Source organism: Amborella trichopoda, chromosome 2 (genome assembly GCF_054954075.1).
Source record: "Amborella trichopoda isolate Santa Cruz 75 chromosome 2, AtrichopodaSantaCruz75HAP2 v2.0, whole genome shotgun sequence".
Taxonomy (NCBI): domain Eukaryota; kingdom Viridiplantae; phylum Streptophyta; class Magnoliopsida; order Amborellales; family Amborellaceae; genus Amborella; species Amborella trichopoda.
Window position 1 is genome coordinate 45,540,425 of NC_142337.1, and position 14,113 is coordinate 45,554,537.

Genomic DNA, 14,113 nt, shown 5'->3' on the forward strand with positions numbered 1-14,113 from the left:
TACTTCCTCTACTGGTGGCTGAGGAATATGATTCCTTCGCTGAGCCGACCTGGGTGCTCGTCTCCTTTTGGATCCCTTGGGAGATGTTTGGTTTGTCCTATCGAGCTGATGAGTAGCCCTGACTTGGTGGACTGCCTCACGCTTCAGGGACTTGACTCTACTTCATCCATGGTAATCTTCTTAGGACTGAGCAGTTGAGGGCTTTGAAGAGTCTTGTGTAGGTTCATAGGGGACCTATAGTGGGATTTCCTCTTGAGCAAGAGTGATGGCTTGGAAGCGTTCTTGGAAAACGACAAAACAATGTGGCCTTCACGTACCTTCTCTGCGACTACAACTTCGAAACCAGAGCAATCCTTCAGCTCATGGCCCCATACCTAGTGATATGGGTGCCAGAGGCTTTTGTGCCATGGGTAAGACGCTTAAGTTGCCTGACATGTTTGGGAGTGACAAGACTCTGTTAGAGCATCGCCTCGAAGAGAGCCTGTAGAGGATCTAGCTCGGTACTTCCCTAAGCTTGTGGCGAGAGGTCTTCTTGTACTAGTGGAGCAAGGACTTGAGGGGGTCCTTCTGGGTTACCATGAACTTCTTGGTGCTGCTGCATCTTCTTTGCCAAGAGCTCATGGAAGCTAGTGCATTTACTCAAGCGTGGCTCGCATCAGATGATATTGACACCAGAGGTTCTCAGTTCCTGGAGGCAAGAACTTGGGCTGCCTTGTCGGCTTCGGCCTTATGAGAGCTTCTTCGAGCATTACGAAGAATAGTGCACGGAGGACAGCAGGTACCTCGTCATCCTCTTGGATTGTCACTATGTGGAAAGCCTCAGTTACGTCGAATGCTTTCTTTAACTCTTTGTGCTTTATATGGCCCTTATTAATAAGGGCTTCAATAATGTCTTTGAGCATAAAGCACTCTTGAGTGGGGTGGCCTACTCTCCTATGACAAGCACAATACCTCTCATGTGTCTCCTATCTAGCCTGCTCTGGGGTTTGGGCCTCCTGTAGCTAGATCATGTTTTGCTCTCGTAGTAGTCAAAGCAGAGCAGGAACCCATTCCTTCTCGAAGGGGTACACGTTGTTCTGGTGTCGGATCCTGTAGTCACTTCAATTTATATTGTTAGGGGGTGGGACCTTGTTATAGGACTACTTCTGGTTGCTTCCATCCTGAGGTGTTGTCTGTGCCTTGGAAAGATCCAAGGTTTGAGGGGCGGCTTTCTTAGTGTTAGTCACGGTGACAGCCACACTAATCACCCCTTTTTGGTGGTTGCCCTGATTATTGGAGTAAGAATTGCCATTGCCCCAGCTTTTTCTTAAGCTAGAGGGCTGCTGGTGAGATCCACTATGGTGCTTGGATAGACCTTTTATGCGCACCGCTTTAAAGATGAGCTCTGACATGGAGGGTGGATTGGAGGCCTCAACATGCAGGGTGTTCTCTGGCAACATATTTCGTATGAAGGTATAAACTGCTTCTCTTTCAAATGATAAGTTGCCAACTCTCTCCATCGGGTGATGAACTTATCGACTGGCTCACCAAGGTCTTAAGTAAGAGCGAGGAGCTCGATGGTTTCCACGTTTCTCTTGACTTCATAGAAGTGCTGGTAAAACAACTGCTTCATTTCTTGCCATGTATGCACCGAGCTTGGAGGTAACCGAACATACCACTGGAAGGCTGGCCCTTCAAGAGTTTCGACGAATTGATGGAGGAGGAGTCACCTGTCAGTTGCGGTCTCTCGACAGCCCGCTCGAAAGTGAGCGGTATGCTAGTGCGGGGATGTAGTACTATTGAACAGGGGGAGCTTCCCTTTTTGATAGTTTGGGAGAAACGACACCTAGTTAATATACGAGGGGTACGGCTTTTGGTAAAGCAATGCCCTTGTATGCCCGGGACTTTATTATTAAGACTGTGGGTCACCATGGCATCTATGTCAGTTTGGAAAACCATGCAGGGAGCAGAGCTATCTTGAGAGGCTAGTAAGGGAGTTTGCCTCGGAGCTGTGTCCTCTCCAGGCTGAGAGTTGGCCTCATGGTGAGGAGGGGAAGAAGGGGAGCTGAAGGTCTCTAAGAGATCCATCTTTTTTAGAATGGACTACATCATCACCTCGGACCTGTTGATCTGCTCTTCTTGAGCGTCATCCAACTTGTTGATCACCGTGAAGCTATCGTTTCTTATGGAAGGTCAGAGCCAAATGGAGTCGTGGACTGTCGGGACTGGTGAGTCATACGTGGCAAGTCAGTCTGTAGGGGCTTAGCATGCCTCGACTGGACCTGGGCCTTGTATGCTGAGCGTGTGAGGACCGGTTCTTAAGGGTCTTAGGACCGTGACTTCTTGGCAGCTCGATCTTTTCCTGTGACGATAACCACCGAGCAATCTTGGACTTCTTGCTTAGGTTCTGGAATATGAAGAGGGAAGAAGGGATTGTGAGGTAGGAGGTCATCAAGAGTGGTAACTTCAACTGTCTTAGGAGACTCTCTAGTCGAGAGTTATAGGTCTCTCTATTGCTTGATCTTGAGACTGTAATAGATTTCAGTCAAGAGTAGAGCCTGAGACTTGGACTGCCCTGACTTTCTTGAGCATGTGAGGGTTGTGTTTATTAGCTGGAGCAGAGAATGAGGTCCTAGGATAGAGGGCAATCCAGGCTTCTGCTTAGAGTATGTAGGCTTCTATCTGCCATCAAGCATTTGCCCTGGATTCCCTTGTGAGGACCGGGTGCATGGCTGACCTGGGGTGGCTGACTCAAGATGGTACTCTTAGGGAAAACCTTTGAGTACCGGGTCTCGAGTTGTTTTCCTAACAAAGGAAGAGCGATAAAAGAAGGAACTGGCTCACGACTCCGCCAGAGTCGGGATCGAGGAGGAACCTATGAAATTAGTGTGTGTGCACCTTTGGAGGTAGCCATCCTGGTGACTCGAGAGTCAGCCCAAGCTCGGTCATCTGGTTCGCCCTTAGGAGGCCGAGACCTACGAGCTCGTGTCTGTGAGGTACCGGATAGGAGCCTATCTCTCACAGGATGCAGTCGTGTGTGCTAAGAGGGAGGATGAAGTGGTTAACCCTCGTGTGCTCGAGTTGGCACAGAATTGGCATTTCCCCGAGCTGTGGGATGCAGATGCTGACGCGTGCAGGGTTCAGCCCGAGAAGGCCTAGCCTTGAATGCTAACTCAACGCAACATGAAAGTTGCCCTGAGGTGTGGCTTGAGTGGACGGACCATGAGTCTTTAGGTGTGTGCGAGAGGTGGAGGCCCCAAGATCTTCACCTTGGTGTGTCAAGCCTCTAAGCATAGAGGTTTGGGGTGATGAAGGAGTATGAGGGACACTACTGCTCAGGATGAAAGGGGCAGGCAGCGAACTTCAGACAGCGTTAGGTATCATCGTTGGAAACACAAGAAGGCAGCACATCCCTCTGTGAGCGGCGATAGCTTCTTATGATGCCCATGGTGATAGGCGTGGGACGCGAGAGAAGCCTGCGGACGGTGTTAGGCACCAAGCGCACGAAAGAAGCTCGCGGACGGCGATAGGCACCAAGCACACAAAAGATGCTTGCAGACAGCGATAGGCACCGAGCGCAAGAAAGAAGACTACGGATGACGATAGGCATCACCGTGACCCTTCGTAGGCGGTGATAGGCATTGCCGTCTGCTATAGGCATAGGGCATAAGAGAGAAGCTCGTAGAAGGTGATAGGCATCGCCTCGACCCTTCGTGAGCGATGATAGGCGTCGCCATTTGCGATAAGCGCATGATGCAAGAGAAGCCTACGGATAGTGATAGGTATTGCCACAATCCTTCGTGGGCGGCGATATGCATCACCATCTGCGATAGGTGCGCAACATGAAAAGACCCATGCAAGCGACAATAGGCATCGCCGTTTGCGCTTACGCGGGATGCCGAGGACACGCCTGTGGACAACGATGAGAAGCGCCATCTACGAACTTCGTTTAGAGATAGAGACAAATGAAGAGAGGGGGAAAGAAACTAGTACATGGCGTTGCCATCGCCATGCATGACCTACGAAACCACGGGAAAATAAAGAAAGAAAGAGGCATGCACGGCACTACTACTGTCGTGCATAGTCTTTGAGAAAAACTCAGGCGAATGAGAAGAAAGAGAAGAGAGAGAAGAAGATAGGAAAGAAGAGAAGAGAGAGAAAGAGATTTACCTCAAGCTCAAAGGTATCGACCTAAAAGTTTCTCTCTCCTCCCTATCTCTCTCAAACTTGACCCAACAATAAAAAGCGATGGAAATTTTATTAAGCAAAGTTCAATCCATGTACAATGATAGTACTTGATATATATAGAGTTTTCCCTAAAAATGGGTGGATTGATCAAAATTAAACCTAATTGCTGAAATTAAGATTTAATTGAATTAAATAAAATAAGAATATAGGGTGCAAAATGACTGATTTTCCCCTTCCTAACAATTGAGAAAATTCTAGAATAGTCCCTACTGCTGCCTTAGATCGTGCGTGATCTTTCATGGATGATCCGAAAATGCCCTGGTGCCCATTTGTCCAAAAGATGATTATTTTCTTGTAGGGATCGACATGGCGATCAATTTGATACCAACTTTGAGTCATGGATCGGGTTTTTAAGCCACAATCATACGACGTGAAATTTGAATGAATCTTGCAAACTACGGATCGATAGTGTGCTCGTTTCTTGATGTTTTTTCCTGATTTCTTTACTAGATCACACTGAACATGCCATCAAGATCCCGTGGCAACAAATGCAGCTCGATTTCATGCCCGGATGAAGATTTCGTAACTTTTGAGTTTTGGCCAGAATCTAGAATTCCAGTGCCAAAATTTACAGTCACTTCATCAGTTTCATGTGTGAAATCTAACCGTTTATCATGCGCGGGGTTCAGACTAGTGATAGTTCGTAGACCTTACTCACGAGATGAAACTAGTTTTACATCGATTAGGTTAGGAAGCGCCATGATTTGGCCACTTGAGCAAGGCGTGTCGCTGCTAATTTTCCTACAACTTTTCTCATGGATCGGCAACTTCTTTCTAACTTTTCTCTATGCTCGATGTCATCGTGGGTGCCACATATCGAAACGCTCGTCTCGACTAGATGAACACACTCCAACAACTTTGAGCAAGATCCGACTTCGGATGAGTGAGATATGATTGTTGTTGTCCCTTTAATGGAGTTTCGTTGCAGGGTGGCTACACGGGAATAGTGTGCGGCTCCTCTTATTTTGATCTTTTACTTATAACTTCTTCCTAGAATGTCCATTTAAGCTGAAATTTGATCCCTAAACATTTTCAACCGTGTCGGATCTAATGGCGATGGTCTCACGACCATTTGATGCTCTGAAAGTAGGGTTTCAGTTATAGAGATCCGTTTCAGGGTCCTAGATGTTGATTCTGCTGGAATTGCTTCGCAGTCTGCACTACCTTAGACAAGTCGGATTGCAACGAAACATTGTAGGAGACTTTTAAGAGTCATGATGAAGATCTTGACCAGTTTTGGGGCTATTTTGAGACTATCAAAATTTCCACTGTTTGTCAGGCTTTATTGACTGGCTTCTCCTTTTTATTCCACATCAGGGACCCATGGTGCCGAAAAATATCTTCAAACACCTTACTAGTGGGATTTGGTCCCAATCTAGTTTGTTAACAACTGAGGAACCTTTTTAGTGGAGTCGATATCAGCGTTGTATGATCTTGATTTTGGCTCAAGGACAAACTAGTGGGTTCCCTTGGCGAACTCTTGGTCCCAATCTAGTTGTTGGTGTTCTTTGGCTCTGGGGCCTAACTAGTGAGTGCCCTTTGTTGGCATTTGATCCCATCCTAGTTGTTGGGAAATTTTGGCTCTAGAGTCAATTAGTGGGTGCCCTTTGTGGGCGTTTGATACCATTCTAGTTGTTGGAGATGGACTGGTCTAGATTGCACCGGGTACTTTTCAGTTTTCAACTTGTAGATGGCTGAAGTCATCTTTGGTAAAGAAGCAGCATCAACTTGTTCATTAGTTCATGCGCCTTTTTTTTTCCTTGGGTTTTCACCTGAACTGGATAGGAGTGGTGCCACAAGAGTGCCTTTTTCCAACTGCTTCTATTGAGGCACTTTTACTCGTGACTTCGAGGTCACTGTTGGAAGATATTTTTCATCACTGCTCAATAAAAGCTTAGCAAAAAGTGAAAATTCTGACAGTCTCAAAATATCCCTAAAACTGGTCAAAATCTTCATGAGGACTCTCAAAATTCTCCTGTCAAATTTCGTCACATTCCGACATGTCTAAGGCAGTACAGACTGAGAAACAGTTTCGACAGAATCAGCCTCTAGCACCTTGAAATGGACCCTTATAAATAGAGCTACATTTTTGGTGTCTCAATTTACTGTAGGACCATTGCCATCAGATCAAGAATGGTTGAAAACCCCCAAGGGTAAAATTTCAGCTAAAACGGACACTCCAGAAAAATGTTATAGGCAAAAAAGCGAAACAGGAGGAGCGGCACGTTATTCCCGTGTGGCCACCCTGCAACTCCACACCATTAAAGGGACAGTCACGAACAGTGACTTTTGATGATCATATCTCTTCAGCAGTTTTACCCTTCGATAAAATAGCAAAATGAGGTTTTCCCCCTGTTAATACTCAACAATGCCGCAAACTGCCCCTTACAAGTTCGAAAAGACGTTGCAGTCCCTATCTTTAAGCGACACTAAGATAGGGACGGGGCGGGTTCAAGCCCAAGGCCCGAAAGGGTTATCATCGTGCACTGCATAAGATGCTATTGCTGCTCGACTTCGTCAAGGGCTATCGCCGCACACTTCACCAAGAGGAAATCGTCGTGCACTGCATAAGGGTTATCGCCGTGCACTACGTAAGATGCTATCACTGTGTGCCTTCGTCAAGGGCTATCGCCACGCGCTTCACCTAGAGGAAATCATTGTGCGCTGCGTAAGGGTTATCGCCATGCCTTGTGTAAGATGCTATCGCCACACGCCTTCATCAAGGGCTATCGTCGCGCGCTTCACCCAAAGGCAATCATCGTGAGCCTTTGTCAAGGACCATCGCCGTGCGCCCTCGCCGAAGGCCATCGCCGTGTGCCTCACTAAGTGGTTAACACCGTGTGCCCTTCATCAAGAGCCTAAAACCATGAGCACCATCGAGAACTTAGCATCGTGTGCACGTCACGACACTCCCATCTGGACCTTCGTCCTACATCCCCAGGAAGTTCATTCGCTACACCCTAGTCTCACTCCTCCAAAAGTCGAGTCCTCAATTACGACTCTATCCCCCCTGGAGTCACATTCTCCCCAAAAATTGGTCTGTGCTGCATGATCTTAAACTACACAGCCTCGAACCATGTTGCATGACCTTAAACTGTACAGCCACGGTCCGTGCTACATGAGCTTAAACTTCACATCCTCGGTCTGCACTGCATGACCTTAAACTGCATAGCCTTGGTCCGAGCTGCATGACATTAAACTGCACAGGCTCGATCCATGCTGTATGACTTTAAACTGCACAGCCTCGGTCCGTGCTGCATGACCTTAAACTGCACAGCCACAATCCATGCTACATGACTTTAAACTGCACAGCCACGGTCCATGTTGCATGACCTTAAACTGCACAGCCACGGTCCGTGCTACATGAACTTAAACTGCACAGCCATGGTTCAGATGCACGATCCTAAACTACATGATCCAAACTATATGACCTTAAACTGTAGCAAAGATCTAGTAGCATAACCTTAAACCGCATAGTCCTCATTGCATGACTCTAAACTATAAGATAATGGTCTAGCTGTATGACTTTAAACCATAGTGCACGTCCTGGCAGCATGATGTTAAAAGGCTTAGCACCATGGCCCAAAGTACATGACCTTCAACTGTAGCGGAGGTCTAGTTGCACGACCCTAAACTACATGGTCCTAACCGCATGACTTTAAACTGCATAGCCATGTTCCGAGTTACAAGACCTTAAAACTATAACGCACGGCGCGACAAATAGTCCATACGCATAAATTTAACTGTGAGATGGACCACCTCTTCACCAGGTTTATTTCATCAACATCCCCAGTAAAGTTAGATGTATGCAAGGGTCGTGCCTACCCCTTCAATCCCCGATGGGTTTGTGTCGCAACATCCCAATGAGAGTCACATCGTACTGTGACTCACTATTCCTAAGGAGTTAAGGTCATTCTAATCTTCTCAACCCCTAGTGGGGTTACACCTGTGCTCTAGCCCATCATCCCTAGAGGAGTTACATGCATACCATTACTCATTATCCCCTTGGAGTCATACTAGCGGTCATAATCCCGGTGAAGTCTGTTTCTGCTTGCCATTCCTCATAGGGCCACCATATTCATCTAAAGCTCTCTGCTTATGTATAGCCTTAACTATTTTTATCCCCAGGGAGTCAGATTGCTATCCACAACCTATCCCCCATGTAGCTTTACCTACATGGTGACCTACACAACAGTCCGTATTGCATGACTTTAAACTGCACAGCCACAGTCAGTACTGCATGACCTTAAACTACACAGCCGCGGTCTGTGTTGCATGACCTTAAACTGCACATCCTTGGTCCGTGCTGCATGACCTTAAACTACACAACCGTGGTTCAAACTACATGACCTTAAACTGTAGTGGAGATCTAGTTGCACGACCTTAAACTTTATAGTCCAAGTTGCATGACTATAAACTGCATAACCACGGTCCCAAATATGACCTTAAACCATAGTGCATGTCCTGGCCACATGACATTAAACTGCTTGGCCCAAGTCCAAGAGGCATGACCTTAAAGACGCCCCCACATACCCGCACATGCCCTTTACGTGCATCTTCATGCACGTCTTCCCAAACTGACATGTTCGTCTGCGCACACCACCTTCATTACCTCCCCAGTGAGTCCACATACACTCACACGCCCTTCACGTGCATCTTCACAAACATCTTCTCAAACCGACCCGTTTGTGTGCGCTTACCACTTTCATTACCTCCCCAGTGAGTCCACATACGTGCAAATTCCCTTTACGCGTGTCTTCACGCGCACCTTCCCTAATCGACCCGTTCGCGTGTGCACACCATCCATCATTCCTGGTGAGTCTTACCCATGCTCACAAAACGGCAAGCCATCTCGCCACCCATACTCACCATCAGCTAGTGGGTCACCACTCTTCGCCCATCATTCTTCTTTCATAAGGTAGCCTCATGTTATCTCCCCAAAGTGAGTCAAAACCATCACCATACTCACTCCATAGCCTCTACAGACTGTCATGCGCCACTACTACGGCCCAGCTATATGACCCTAAAACTATAGTGCACATCCTGACCGCATGACGTTAAAAGGCCTCGCACAAGTCTCGAAGGCATGACCCTAAACACGCCTCCACAAAAATTGGCAGTGTACACCTCGATAAGGGAATCCCATGAGTAAAAATGACGGACGAGCATGATCACGAAACCATGAGTTAAAGAGTTCCGTGAAAACAAAAACCCAAGCACGATGAAAACCCCACAAGGGCACCGTGAGAAAAAACAAATGAAAAGGGTGGACATGACTACCAGGTCATGGGTAAAAGAGCCCAAAAACAAAGGAAGTTGATGCAAGCCATCTCTTCGGTGCCACTTCCCCCCTGTTCATGTGAAAACCCACAAATGGGCACTTGAACCGATAAAACAGGTTGACGCACTACCACAGCCTCAACCGGCACTCAATTGCCAAACAGGCATAATTCCATTGAGGTCTATCTAAGACCCTCAACTGCCAGCACCCAATCATATCACAAAATGGATCATCCGAGAGTAAGAGTCACATAAGATTTCCCACAGTTTAACATCAACAAACAACAAGAGTCCTTGAGGGTGAGGACGACAGTCGAAAGATCCATCCAAAATTCTAAAGACAATCACGAAGGCAAGAAACTAACGAAGACAGGGCCTAACCTGCTATAGACTTCAAGGTTATTCCTCGCCATGAGATCACCTCGCCTAAAGCCTTCCTTAGCCGATAGGCTCAAACCTTCTTGACCTGAAAGGATGGGGCCTACGAGGTCACCTTGCCAAAATTCCCCTAGCGACAGGTCTAGACTTTCGGGATAGGTCAAAAACCCCCGATTGGACCCCGCTATATGGGACCTACAGAGTTACCTTGAACATCAAAAGCAAATCTGGTATAACAGTGAATAATGCTGACCAAAGGTTCATAGCACTTGGCCCCAAATAGGCCCGATTCTAACCAATGAGGTCCCTACAAATTCCTCAAGCTATCAGAATTGCAAATAGTCCCTCGAGGGTGAGGACTTCGATAGGATCCCTTAAAGGTTTTTTTTCCTCAAGTCTCCACGGATGGACTCGTACATTGCGTCCAAAAGTCAGAGCATCCTAGTCACAACATTACGTGGATCTCTTCAGCATTCGCATAGTCCTTGGCTAGCCAGGAGAAATTTCCTGAATGATTGCACTTCTTGATTCTCTTGAAGCACAACATTTGATGGGGAATGTTGTTAGACGATATTTTTCATCATCATGGGGCCCTCACTCAATAAAAGCCTAGCAAACAGTGGAAATTCTGACAGTCTCATAATATCCCCATAATTCGTCAAAATCTTCATGAAGACTCTCAAAAGTCTCCTGCCAACTTTCGTAGCAATCTGACCTGTCTAAGGCAGTGTAGACTGAGAAACAGTTTCAGCAGAATCAACCTCTAGCACCCTGAAATGGACCCCGATAGCTAGAGCTACATTTTCAGTGTCTCAATTTGCTATAAGACCACCACCATTGGTCCGGTACAGTTAAAAATCCCAAAGGGTCAAATTTCAGGCTAAACGAACACTCTTGAAAAACGTTATAGGCAAAAGAGCAAAACAAGAGGAGCCGCACGCTATTCATGTGCGGCCACCCTGCAACTCCACACCATTAAAGGGACAATCATGAACAATGACTTTCGATGCTCATATCACGCCTGTCCCAAGTTGGATCACGCTCAAATTTGGTGAGCATGTTCATCTCGTCAAGACGAGTGTTTCGATATGTAGCACACCTCGCGACGATGCCTGAGCGTGAAGAAAAGCTAGAGAGAGTTGTTGATCCGTAAAGAAAGTGTAGAAAATTCAACAGCATCGTGCCTCACTTGAGTGGCCAAAACACACCGCTCGCAAGCCCGATCGATGTGAAACTAATTCCATCATGTGCGTAAGGTATCAGGCTATCTCTTACCTGAACCCCATATATGATGAATGGTCAAATTCTTCACACGAACCCAATGAAATGACTGCAAATTTTGTCGCCGAAATTTCAAATTCCGGCAAACATTCCAAAGTTACAAAATCTTCGTTTGAGCACAGAATTGAGCTATGTTTCTTGCCCCACGATCGTAACGGCATGCTCAGTGTGATCCAGTGAAGAAATCAAAGAACAACATCAAGGAATGAGCACACTATCGATCCGAAGTTCCAAGATTCATTCAAATTTCAAGTCACATGATAGTGCCCTAAAAACACGATCCATGGCTCAAAGTTGGAATCAAATCGATTTCCAAGCCAAGCCCTACAAGAAAACAATCATCTTTAGATCAACTGAGCATTAGAACAACCCTGGATCATCCATGAAAAATCATGCACGTTCTAGGGCAACACAGGGGCTGTTTTGAAATTCTACTAATTGTTAGGAAGGGGCAAATCTGTCATTTTACACCCTATTTCTAATTTCTTTTAATTCAATTAAATCTTAATTTCCAACAATTAGGTTTAATTTTGATCATCCACCCATGTTTGGGCCTCGTACCATCATGGTATGCAAAAAGGCTTGAACCCTTCACAAAAGGGATAAGTTTACTTAGTAAAGTTTCTCTTTCTTCTCATTGTTGGGTCACGTTTGGAGAGAGAGTAAAGAGAGAGAAACTTATGAACCGATACCCTTAGGCTCAAGGCAAATTTTCTCTCTCATCTTTTCTCTCTCATCTTTTCTCTCTTCTACTTCTTCTTCGTCTAAGCCTCCCTTATAGGCCATACACGGTAGTGGCAATGTCGTGCATGACTCTTTCTTCCCTTTTTCTCCTTCCTTTAATTTCATAGGTCGCGCATAGTGATGGTAGCTCCATGCACAAGCTCTGTCTCCTCTTATGTTTCCTCATCTCCATGTCTCGGTGAGATCTGCAAACGGTGCTGCTCATCGCCATCCACAGGTGTGTCCTCGACATCTCAGCGAGGAACACGTGTAACGAAGCATATTGCCGTCCGAGAGGGCTTCACCCTGCCGTGTGACTATTGTAGGCGACGATGTCCATCGCCATCCGTGAAGGGTCGCAACAATACTCATCGTCATTCTGAAGCTTCGCTTTTACGCCTGATGCCTATTGTCGTGCGTAGGTTTCTTTCGTTCGCTCGGTGCCCATCGCCGTGCGCAGGCTCCTTCCTCGCCTCTCCACATCTATTGTCGTGCGGAAGCTTCCCTTGTGCCCCACGCCTATCGTCATGCGCTCCACGAGAGGTAATTGCCATGTGACTCATGAGAAGTTATAGCCGTGCTCCTCGTCAAAAGCTATCGCCATCTACAAGAGATGTGTGGCCTTCTCACATTTCCAATGGCGATGCTTCTTACTGTCTGCAGGTTTCTCTCTTGTCCCACGTCTAGCGTCGTGTGCCTCATGCGGAGCTATCACCGTGAGCCTCACCAGAAGCTATCGTCGCCCGGACGCAGTGTCTTCTTATGATGCTAACGACGAGACCCATTGCCGTCTGGATTCTCCCCCCCCATCGTCGTCTCTCTTTCACTCTCTTCATTCCCTTTTCTTCTCTTCTTGCTTTTCTCTTCTCACATGATTGAGGGTAGACTTGGCCCAACACTGCCATATCAGCCTCGGTTTCGAGTAGCATTGTCGTCACACTGGTCCTGAGTACCATGCCTGTCTTGCTACCACTCCAAGTCGATAACTTTACAGCTGTCACGCTAGTCTCGCCCCTTCATCAATTTCTCTTCTCTTTTCTATCTTTATTTGAACTTTCCATTTCATCACTCTAACTTCTCACATTCTTAGCCATGTGATGTGCGTTGCCCTAAGATGAGGGTGGGCCTTTCGACATACTTTTCTTACAAATTAACCATAGTAGTGTTGTGTAAATAAAAGGCAATCGCAGGTCAAGGGAGGTGATTTTGATCCAGCTAAAGCAGCTAGGGGGCTTTCTTCATGATCTAAGAGGGTGCACATGCAAGCTAGCCCAAGTAAGTCCCGAACCCATCTTAAATTCCTCTCTCATCGATTGATATACCTTCTCTTGCTCTTGAGCAAGGTTCTTAAGAGAGCGATCTCAAGTCCCGGGTTCACTAGAAACCTGAGATACGTGCCACCAGATCATCTAGATCTGAAGGGCGAGATCGAGGCACCTAACCAGTCACGTCCGCCTTTTGATTTCCATTTTGACTCATGGTGCCCTTTTGGATTTTCGCCATGCCCAATTTTCTTATTTTTAGGACATTTTTACTCATGGCTTCATGGTCATGCCCCGCCTGTCATTTTTACTCATGGAGCGCTTGCAGGATTTTACCATACCCATTTTATTTTATTTTTTGGTAGTTTTTTTTTTCGTAGCTTCATGGCTATCTCCACTTGAAGCTTCTACTTGTACTCATGATGATTCTCATCATGCTCAGCTTCTTTTTTCTCTTTTCTCTTTTTTATTTTTCTAAGGGACTCCCCTTTGGAGGGGTCTTGCTTGGATGGGGCTCACTGGGGCAGTGGACATCGTGGGTGAGCTAACTGCGGATAGAGGTATGACATAGCCACATGTTATGCAGGGAGGCACACCAGGGCCGTGTCGTGCATGCGCACGTTGAGCACAGGGAAGCTCATGAGCCGCTGATTGTCGAAACGACACTTGAGAGATGAAACAAATTTGTGGGGAGGCAAAATGTCATCGAGAAGGCAGTCATTTGATGACAGACCTGTGGATAAGGGAAACGTTGCCTGGGAGGAAAAACTTCTCTGTGACGAGCTCGCAAATAGGGAAGACATCGCTAGGGAGGCGAAACATTTCTGATGGTCTAGTGGATAGACATGTCAACATCTGGGGATGCGAGATGTTTCTACGACGAGCCTGCTGTCCGGAGTGGCTTATAAGGGGTACGGTAGGTGGAGACTTTGATGGAATTGTAGGCATATGTGGCGTCGTCA